This window comes from Dromiciops gliroides, chromosome 6 (assembly GCF_019393635.1).
Source record: "Dromiciops gliroides isolate mDroGli1 chromosome 6, mDroGli1.pri, whole genome shotgun sequence".
Classification (NCBI taxonomy): domain Eukaryota; kingdom Metazoa; phylum Chordata; class Mammalia; order Microbiotheria; family Microbiotheriidae; genus Dromiciops; species Dromiciops gliroides.
Window position 1 is genome coordinate 201,966,083 of NC_057866.1, and position 11,473 is coordinate 201,977,555.

The window sequence follows — 11,473 nt, forward strand, 5'->3', positions numbered from 1 at the left end:
TGTTTTGTGTTGGGAAGAAAGGGGAAATTAAGCAGGTCCCCATCAGTTGGGAATGAATGAACAAAGTATATACTAAGATGTAAGGGCATGCAATTTTGCTTTAAAAAATTATTAAAGGAGTACTTTCATTAAAAAAAAACATTAAAGAGCTATATGAACTATCGATGAATGAACTGAAGAGAACCAGAATATTTTATAAAATAACAGAACTGAACAATTTTGAAGGATTTTAAAATTTGGATCAACTAATATAATAACCAATCAGGATCCCAGAATAGCAATGAGAAAAGTTATATATGGACTTATTTAAAATGAAAAGTCTGCTCCCTTGCCTGATACCCTGCAGGTCATAATTATGAACTGATTTTTTTTTAAAAGTTCCCCTTTGGTCTTGATAGAGGTTAACAGAAAACTGAAAATTGCATATGGTCAATGTCAGCCATTAGACTATCAAATACAAAAACTGACATGACTATAAAAACCTCATGTGCTTCGATAATTTACCTGGTTTCTTCACTATGATCTTCAACTTTGTTTTAGGAAAAAAAGGCAAAACTAAACTATCAAGACTCTATAGAAAGGCATAGCTCATTTTTGTTGTGTTTTTCAAACACTATTTGTGATGAAATTGTTAGATGCTGATGATGCTGAAGATTAATATTTTTAAAGGGCTTTGCTATTCAGCAGTCAGAAGTCAGCCTTATTAACGATAATTTTGCAACATATGTTATCCCTCTTGTTCCCTTCTAACTCTTGAGCATCCTGAAATCACACTAACATCATCTTTAGTAACCCAAGCTTCCAGGCATTGGTGCAGTGTGTTCATCTTTAAAAGGAAAGAACTATGTGATTCCATATGTCCATAACTATTTACTGTCCTTAATGACAGCTATTCCCCCTTGGAGGGAGGGAGCTGACCACCAGCAAAACAGTGGGAAACAAAAAATAATATAAAAACCCATTGTATGTAATGTTAGTTAAAAGTCATGTATAATCTTAGCAATATCAACTTTTTTGGGGAAAATTCTCAGTGGTTTATCCTTTTTAGAGTGTTTTTTCAAGACATTATTAAGAAAGGAAGCTTTATTTTTCATAAAAGCCTCAATGGAATGGAAATTAGTATATTGCACCGGGTAAGTAACCTACTCCTTGGATTTGTTAATTATCTCTTGAATCCAATGAGTCCTTCAGCTCTGCTCTCTCTTTGGAACCACAGTCAATGCTTAAAGGAGTTATAGCTGATGTGATATGATTAATTTATATCCAAAGAGTGGCCTCCTAACCTGAAGGATCAAGCTTCTAAATGAGAACTTTCATTTTGAATAACACAGGGGAAAATTCGTATTCACTTACAAACATAAGAAATAAGTCACACTTTTATAAATTAAGTAAAAAAAAAAAATCCCATGTGTCAATATTTTCAATTAGCCATGAGTGACATCTCTGTAAATGTTTACATTAGTCCTTATATTATGATTTTTGTTTTTCTGTTTGGTTTTGCGCTGATGCTCAGACTTCAGTAGTGCTGTAATGGTTTGCTTTTTTTTTAATTAAAAGAAGTATTGCCTATTACCTTTGTAAGTTCCTATAAACAGGAGTTTATTGGTATGTCTAATCAAACTTTCTATTCAGCTTCTCTGTTCTCACTTAAAAATCATCTATAGATTTTCTAGGCAGTCTTTCAATTTATATTCTGTCAATGTCAGTTCCTGCTTCAGAATAGATATGGTCTAGTTTAAGATGTTCACTGTCCCACAATGTGTTCCAAGGCATGGGTTACAGTAAATGAGATACTTTTCTGTCCATCAGGAACAATGAAAAGTCTGTTGCCCTTGTCTTCTGGTTTCTTCTCCATGTTTACTGTGTAGCTTACTGATGAAGAAAGGATTAACACATAATTCAAGAAGTGTGAATTTCTGTCTTCTGGCAGCATTTCATTACATTTGGAATTCCTGTTAAATTCTAAAATTGGGAAGGAAGATTATTACAATAAGAGGATCAGAACGCTGTAAATTTATCACTTCAAGCTTGGGATTAATCTCAATTTAATCAAGTTTTCTATCCTGCTGATGAGAAGTTCTTGGGTAGATAGCAAGAAGATGAGGTGGGCCATCAAAATATAACCTTTTGATGTGTTTTCCCCCTGAAGATCATTACAATTCATTTCACCAAAATTTGTCTTCCACAATAAAAATATGAGCATCAGTACCCCAAATGTGAATTGTTGGCCACCTTTTGAAAAGGAAATGGCAAACATGAGTCTTGTATGTCCTTAAAGTGTATATATGAATCATACTTCTGTCAGACTCAAGATCTTAAGAGTATCGTTAGGGGGCAGCTAGATGGCATAGTGGATAAAGCACTGGCCCTGGATTCAGGAGATCCTGAGTTCAAATCTGGCCTCAGACACTTGACACTTATTAGCTGTGTGACCCTGGGCAGTCGCTTAACCCTCATTGACCAACTCAAAAAAAAAAAAAGAGTACCATTACATGTGGCAATGATGAGATAATTATCTGAAGGAAGAAATAACAGTTGACCACCACTGTGAACTTGGTTAATTCCAAAGTAACTTGTTTACTCTTATATTCCAGTGTTTCACTGTATGATCAGAAGCAGCTGAAGTTATACACATACCACAGGAGTTAAAACACATGAAGTTCACAAACCCTTCAGAGTCTGTGAAACTCTTAATGCCCAGTTTATTTGTTGTATCCAATATTTTAACTGTCTTATCCTTACTACATGAACCTATTAGTTTTTCAGAAAATCTATTAGGAATTCTTAGTCTAACAGTCCTGTCTAATGAAGTAGATGCCACTAAGTTTCCAAGTGAAGAAAACTATACACTGGTCACAACATCCTTGTGATCCACATAGTAAAAAGTTTTAGGTTGTGGTTTAAATCCCATAGCATGAAAAAATAAAATAAAATCCCATAGGATGAATTTGTTTTTAAATCCCATAGCATAAGAAAGTTATCCCAAAAAGGCCTGAGTGTTGTTTAGCACTGGGGTTGAAATCCACACTGGTCACCACAGTTTTATGACCTTTGAAATAGTGCTGCAAAATTGTATCTTCTGCCCATGTTTTGTCCAGCAAGGGGAAGGAGGGAAGTAGAGTACAGGGATGGTGGTGAGCCGCTGGTTTAAAGTTTTTTAAACATTAAAACACATGCACAGATTTTTCTCCCAATTATGTTTTTCTTGCTAAAAACATCATTTCTTGCTGTTTGCACTAGGGGTTATTTCACTCTAAATTGTAGTCATGAAACTTCTGGAGGTACCATCACCAAGTCCTTTGTATCCTTAAACTATATGTTTTTGATTGAATGAAAGACCTTAATGCATGAAAGTCTCATGACTCCAGGGCAAGAGTGGAGAGAAAATGGATGTATTCAATGGCAGCTAAATTTTGTACCATTGTCAACCTGGAGTTAATAATCATGTTTTCTGAAGTTGGCATCATAGGGTCTGTCCTTCTTAATTATTTTGTCTATTCCCTTCCTGATCTATTTTTTCTTGCATGTGTTTGATAACTTAAGCTCAAATCTTCTTTTTATGATCATTTTATGATTATTGAGATCCTCATGGTCTTTGACTTAGTTCCCTTTGAAGTTTTCAAAGTTCCCATGAGCTTGTTGTAGCTACAGCCAGTAATATATTATACAGCTAATATCTTTGAGAAAATAACAGAGAAACATAGCAAAAGCACCATCTTAGACACTGACATCATTTGGAACCCTTAAATAGACAGTCACCAAGAGTGACAGGATCAGTGAAAAAGTTTACATGAAATTATTCCTGTGTTCTCGTTTCTCTCTCTCTCTCTCTCTCTCTCTCTCTCTCTCTCTCTCTCTCTCTCTCTCTCTCTTTCTCTCTCTCTCTCTCTGTCTCCCTCCTTCTTTCTCTTTTTTCTCTCCCTCAAACACAAACTCCACCTACTATATAATGCCTGTCTTGAACTGTCCTGGCCACCTTGAAAAAATTACCTTCTACTTATCTTTTTATCTATCTATTTATTCATTTATTTACTTGATTGCTTATTTTATTTGTGTATTCATTCATCTATTTATTTATTTGCTCCCTCATTTATTTATTTCCTTTTCTGGATGTTTATTCACCAATCCATTCTTTCATTTATCTATTCATTTATTTGTTTGCTTACTTATTTGCTTTTTCTTCATGAAATTTCCCATGTTGAGATCTGGGCCTCTCTATTCCTTGAGCTGAGTGAATTCATTCCTAAGATGAGAATTCCTTCTATTTCTATTGTCTGGCAGATATTCTCAAATGCAGAAGTTCTCTGATTTCTGTTTTTGTATTTACTTGAATAAATGTTTTTTTTTTCTTTTTTGCTGTTTACTATATGTTCACTGTAGAATGGTACTTGGTGAGAAAGGATTAAAAGCTTGGATATAAAGCTTGGGGCACTGGATCCTCAATGAAAATGGCAATTAAGAGTTTGGCTTTAATGTTAAAACACATTCTCTAGACTAATGATATTTAATGGAACAAAGTGATATAATTCTACCCTGGTACCCACTCGCTCTAAAGAAAGTCTCTTGCTTCCCTTTCTGACAAGAATTCAAGTATACATTGTAGAATAGTGGGGAGAGAAGATGCTAGAAGTATATTTACACATGTGTATATGTATGTAGAGATATGTATATATATATATATAAATATATACTATTTATATATTTAAGCATAATACACAAATGTGTAAATATGTGTACACTTATACATAACAGCTAGGCATCACAGTAGATAGAACACTGGGCTCGGAATCATGAAGATGAATCTTCATGAGTTTATATCTGGCCTCAGACACTTTTTTGATGTGTTACCCTAGACAAGTCACTAACTCTCTTTGCCTCAGTTTCCTCTTCTATTATTTTTTGTGGGGCTATGGGGGTTAAGTGACATGCACAGAGTCACAAAGCTAGTAAGTGTTAAGGGTCTGAAGATGAATTTGAACTCAGGTACTCCTGAATCCAGAGCCAGTGCTTTATCCACTACGCCACCTATCTGCCCCCAAATAAAGGGATGTGGGGATGATTAAACTTTTTACCATCTGGACTATTATGAAGAAAGCATTTTTTTTTTCAGGGCAATGGGGGTTAAGTGACTTGCCCAGGGTCACACAGCTAGTAATTCCTCATCTATTAAATGATCTAGAGAAGGAAATAGCAAACTACTGAAAGTGAATGAAACAACACAAGACTAAATATATGTATATATGTTCATATACATATGTACACACATGTATGTGAATACACATGCATACACAACTATACATGCATATATATTCATGAATCATCTATCTACTTACATATTCAAACAATTATTTAATTCTTTTTTTGCTGGCCCATTGTTCTAACTAGTAATTTTCAAAACATTCCAAAACTTGGGGCAGCTAGGTGGCGCAGTGGATAGAGCACCAGCTCTGGAGTCAGGAGGACCTGAGTTTAAATCCAGCCTCAGACACTTAACACTTACTACCTGTGTTACCCTAGGCAAGTCACTTAACCCTAATTGCCTCACCAAAAAAAAAATATATATATATATATATATATATATATATATATATATATATATATTCCCAAACTCAAATGAACAATAATTGTCAATTGGGGCAACTGGGTGGCACAGTGGATAAAGCACCAGCCCTGGATTCAGGAGGACCTGAGTTCAAATCTGGCCCCAGACACTTGACACTAGCTGTGTGACCCTGGGCAAGTCACTTAACCCTCATTGCCCCACCAAAAATAAATAAAATAAATAAAAAATAAAATAAAAATAATTGTTAATTAACTTAATAATTGATACCTATACTAATCTTAAATATCTGATAATATGTATTAACCATCATTGTTTGAATGTTATTTCAATAGAGGTAATATTTTATGCAATAATTTAATGGACCATAACTTGATTTTCCTCAAATTTATCTATATTTTATGATTACTTCCCTATAAGGAAATTAAGATTCGTATAAGAAGACCAATATTTCCATCATTACCATCTTATAAAATGTATGTCTCTCAAGTTATTGAAACTTTCAAATATTGCATAATATTTAACCTGGAAACTTCCCAGGTTGGTCATGAGAAAAGCACAGATTCTAGAGTATAATAAGCTGTGGATAGGGTCATGATGGAGCTTGCTGTCTCCACTTATGTTGTTTTTCTCTTTTCTCCTTTCAGGCAACTTGAATAAGGTTGTCATCAACCATCTTCTCTCTTTTAGTTGAAAGTTAGAAATACCTAACAAGACTTGCTAGAGTGAAAAGACTGGATGTCTCTTCTCTCTTCTCATACCACCTCCACACCACCCCTCACATTAGCTCAGAGCATTGATCTGTACTAGAGTACTAGAGTGGAGGGAATTCCATAGCAATTGACTTTGGGATCAGAGAGAGAGAGAGAGACAGAGAGAGAGAGAGAGAGAGAGAGAGAGAGAGAGAGAGAGAGAGAGAGAGAGAGAGAGAATAATGCACATAATTTATTCAAATTTGTATGTATAAATGTATACATATTTAATTTATATAAAGTTTTAATAATTTAAAACTGCACTAAGATTTTTTGGGACAAACTATGTATATGTTTTAAGATAAATTGTTTTCTTTATTTTCTACAACACTAAGATATTTTTATATTATCTAGATATGCCAAATCAATAGTAAACATCAAAAATGGAAATAAGCCAAATATGCCAGTAAATGTTTGATGCCCATTCAATGTCTTTTGACAAGGATGGATATTTTAATCCTCCACTTGAAAATTGCCCTTCAAAAGATTTGAATACAAATTGCCAGGATGATATGGCAACTTTTAATGCAATATGACTGGAATGATGATACTTTGTCTGATGTGCAGTGTAATACCGTGTGACTGGTCAACTGCAATCTGTCATAACCCAGGAGGGAGCAATACATCACATGAAGAAATTAAAAATACACTACTTTGAGTTTCCAAAAATACCTGTACCCTCTCTATATATACACTTCTTCTAACTGCCCAAATAATGAGAAAGTTTTTATGAATTACAAGTATCACCTTCCCATGTAGAAATATAAACAATTTAAATTGTTAAATCCCTTATAAATGAAAGTCAGATTTTTTTAGTAAGCTCTAGTCTTTTCATCAGGAATGCTTTTAAGTCTTTTATTTCACTGAATGTCATCCCCCCCAAAGGATTATGTTCAATTTTGCTGGAACATGATTCTTGGTTATAATCCTAGCTCTTTTGCCCTCCGGAATATCATATTCCAAGCCCTCTGATCCTTAAATGTAGAAGCTGTTGAATCTTGTGTTATCCTGACTGTGGTTCCACAATACTTGAATTATTTCTCAGTGGTTGCTTACAATATTTTCTCCTTTACCTGGGAGCTCTGGAATTTAACTATGATATTCCTGGGAATTTTCATTTTGGGATCTCTTTCAGGATATGATCGGTGGATTCTTTCAATTATTATTTTACCATCTGGTTCTAGAAAATTGGGGTAGTCTGCCTTGATAATTTCTTGAAAGATGATTTCCATGACCTTTTTTTATCATGACTTTCAGGTAGCCCAATAATTTTAAAATTAGCTTTCATTTATCTATTTCCCAGGTCAGATGTTTTTCCAATAAGATATTTCACATTGTCTTCCATTTTTTTCTTTTTTTTTACTTTGCTTTATTGTTTCTTGATTCCTCATAAAGTCACTAGGTTCTATTTGCTCAATTCTAATTTTTAAGGAATTATTTTCTTCACTGAGCTTTTGTAACTTCTTTTTCTCTTTGATCAATTCTACTTTTTAAGAAATTATTTCATTTAGTGAATTTTTATGCCCCTTTTTTCCATTTGGCCAATTCTGCTTTTCAAGGAATTCTTGCATTGACTTTTTGTACCACTTTTATCATTTTGTCTAGTCTTATTTTTTGGGGGGGGGGAGCGGTATGAGGGTTAAGTAACTTGCCCAGGGTCACACAGCTAGTAAGTGTCAAGTGCCTGAGGCTGTATTTGAACTTGGGTCCTTCTGTATCTAGAGCCATTACTTTATCCACTGCACCACCTTGCTGCCCCCAGTGTAGTCTATTTTTAAGGTGATATTTTCTTTCAGTGTGTGTGTCTCTTTTAATATGCTATTGTCTCTTTTTTCATGATTTTCTTGCATCACTCTCATTTTTCTTCAAATTTTTCCTCTACCTTTCTTACTTGATTTTCGAAATCCTTTTAGAGCTCTCCCATGGGCATGTGACCAATTCATATTTTTCTTCGATGCTTTGAATGAAGAGACTTTGATTTTATTGTTTTCCTCTGATCTGTGTTTTGTTCTTCCTTTTCACCTTAGTAACTTTCATGGTCAGAATTATTTTTATGTTTTTCCTCATTTTCCCAGCATATTTATTGATATTTTTTATCTCTTTGTTAAAGCAGCACTCTGCTTCCAGGGTGGAGGGCACACTGTCCCAAACTTTAGGGATTTTGTACAGCTATTTTCAGAGATTCTTCTAGTGACCTGCGAATTTTCAGTTCCTCCTAAGTGGTATGATCTAAGGTGAGGTGCATTTAATGTTCTCTTGGTCTGTATTCTCATCTGTGAGAGACCTTTACCCTGGAACTGCCACCCAGGACTGCCACCAGGATCTGAGTATGAGCAAAGCAACAAAGTGTTGCATTAGTGCCAGTAAAGAGACCTCTTTAGTCTCCTTCTGATCAGTTGTTTAACCCCCTTACTATCTGGGAGCAGAGAGCTCCAGAAGCAGCCACAGATGCTGCTGATTCAGTGATTCCCAAGGCTTCCTCCTAGTTTGCTCAGACCTAGGCTCCTGCTGCCCTGGATTATGCTCCATTCTCACCTGGGTATGACATACCTTTCCTTCCAAACTTCTAAGGTGTTTTGGGCTGGAAAATATCCCCCCATCCTTTTTTGCATTCTGCTGCTCCAGAAGTTGTTTGATGGAATTATTTAAAGGTATTTGAATAGGGTTTGGGGGAGAGCTCAGAAGTGTTGCTGCTTTTCTCTGCCATATTGGCTCCACCTCCTAAATTTAGTATTTCAAAGCAAAGTCTAACCTGCATGAGAATTTAATCTTCTAATACTTTCTAGTTCATCTAAATCAAGGCTTCTTAAACTTTTTTCCACTCACCACCCCTTTTCATTGAAGAAATTTTTTTATACAACCCCATGTATATGCATGACCTTATATTGTTGCATAACCTTTAATTGTTGCCAAATTTTTGTGACTCCCAATTTCAGTTATGTGACCCCATATGGGGGTCATTAACCACAGTTTAAGAACCTTCAATCTAAATAAATACAATACTTGAAAATCACACATCTTACTGGCTCCTTTTGCAATGATACTCACTCGTCTATTTGCAGATCTAGGACCCAAACTTTTATCAGGTGCAAGATGACTGTTTTGCAATAGATAACCAAACAAGTTCTTAAAAAACAACATAGAGCATGTTATTTTCACCTCTATAATTTAATTGTCTCTATTATTTTCTCTAACAGATATCTATGACCGTTTCCTCATATTTCATTCTATCTTCACCTACTTTCTTCTTTAAGTCAGTGTTAGAGGTGGAAATGCCCTTCCTCATTGCCAAGGTGCAGAGACATTCTCCTTCAACCTAGAAATGTTATTTTTTGACAAAGATTCATACTTGAATGGAGAATTATTGGCAGATAGAACTTTGCATTATATGACTCAAAGGAGAGGAGAAACAAAAGAGAAAAAAAGCATATGTTATCTTCTTTGTGGGTTGGAATTGGGACAGGCTATGACAATAGTAATATAGTAACACCCCAATTAACTTAAAGTGACTATGGACTTACTAGAAGTCCAGGACAATTTTATGTCATTTAACCATATGTATGCCTTCACAGGTACTTGGCAATTCTTTGATTCATCTGTTTAGTTGTGTACACATTCTTCAAAGTGACTTCCAACTTTCCTCCTCTTACTCCATTGCCTAACACATTCCTTTGTCTCTCAGCAAAATACCTCACCTTCTACTTTACTGAGAAGTTTGAGGTCTTTTGTGGTTTATGCATTTCCTTGTCTTCACATCTAAAAATCTCAAAATATTTTCATTTGCCCTCTATTTTTTCTATTAACAGTGGAGAAGTTGACTCTACTTCTTGCCAAGAATAATACTTTTATCTGTGCCCTTGGTGCCATGTTTTCCTACCTGCAAAAACTTATTCCATCCTCCTCCTCCTTCTCTTCACCTTCCTCCTTCTCCTCCTTCTCCACTCTTGCTGTGTGTCTCTATCTGTGTCTCTATATCAATGTCTCTGATGCTGTCGATCTCTTTCTGTATTTCTGTGTGTGTCTCTCTGTCTTTATCTTTGTCTTTATGTCTCTCTGTTTCTCTGTCTCACTTTGTCTCTCTGTCTCTCTGTCTTTTGGTCTCTCTCTCTTTCTAGCTCTCTCTCTCTTACTCTTTCGGTACTGTTTGGAAACTGGATCAATTCTTCCCTTGTTCTCAAAATTTCTTCCTGTGATTCTTCCATTCCTTAAAGCCAGTATCCTCTTCATAAGTAAATTTCTAGAAAAAAGGGGCGTGCACTCATTTAATCCACCACCTTTTATTATTGGTTATCTCCTCAACACTTTGCAATCTGGCTTCCAACTGCATTGATCTATGAAAAATTGATCTCTCCATAATCACAAATTGGCTATCATAGAAATAGCTGAAATTTTTCTAGCATTTAAAGCTATCAGCCATACCTCTCTCCTATAGGCTATGTCCTCTTCACTAACAAAAGCACACTGCTGTCTTTTGATTTTTGTCACATCTCTCTGACTCCTGAGTTTCTTTCATTAAATTAGCTACCAATATATCTACATCCTCAAAGACCCTGAACTAGGTCCTTTCTTTTTTTTCTACACTCTACCTTGGATGAGCTGATGCCCTTCTCATGTTTTTAATAACCACATTTATTCAAAATACACTCAAGTCTACATTTCTGGTTCCAAACTCTTTTGTCTGTCCTAATTCAACATCTAATGCCTGCTTAATATTTTCATGATGTTGTACCACTGGCATCTCAAATTCAAAATGTCCAAAATAAAACTCAGCAACTTTCCCACTTAAAGTGCTTACATACTAACAACTTCTCTCTTCATTTCCATTCATACAAGTTCAAAAAGACAGAGCCATCTTTGACCCTACCATTTTTCCAATCCTCTAACATTCCACATAAAATCATCTAGAATATCTGTAAATTCATTTTTTCCATTTGTAAACTCTCATTTCTACTTTCTCCCCTTGCTGATATCAAATTGTGTTAGTTCTTCATCACCTTTTGCCTTCACTGTTATAACAGTCCTATAACTGACCTCCTTGATTTTTTTTTTACCTTAACCTCTCCATTTATCCTTCATATGACTTCCAAAATATGACTATCTCTTGCAAGTAGTAAAAATAAAGGATGATCTAGGGACAGTCCACCTTCTCCAATGGCATTTC

At 35.2% G+C, this 11,473-nt stretch overlaps 1 pseudogene; it reads right to left on the reverse strand.

Moving 5' to 3' along the window:
- Positions 1-1,658: 1,658 nt before the first annotated feature.
- Positions 1,659-10,514, reverse strand: LOC122732203 (annotated as a pseudogene).
- Between the last annotated feature and the right edge of the window lie 959 nt (positions 10,515-11,473).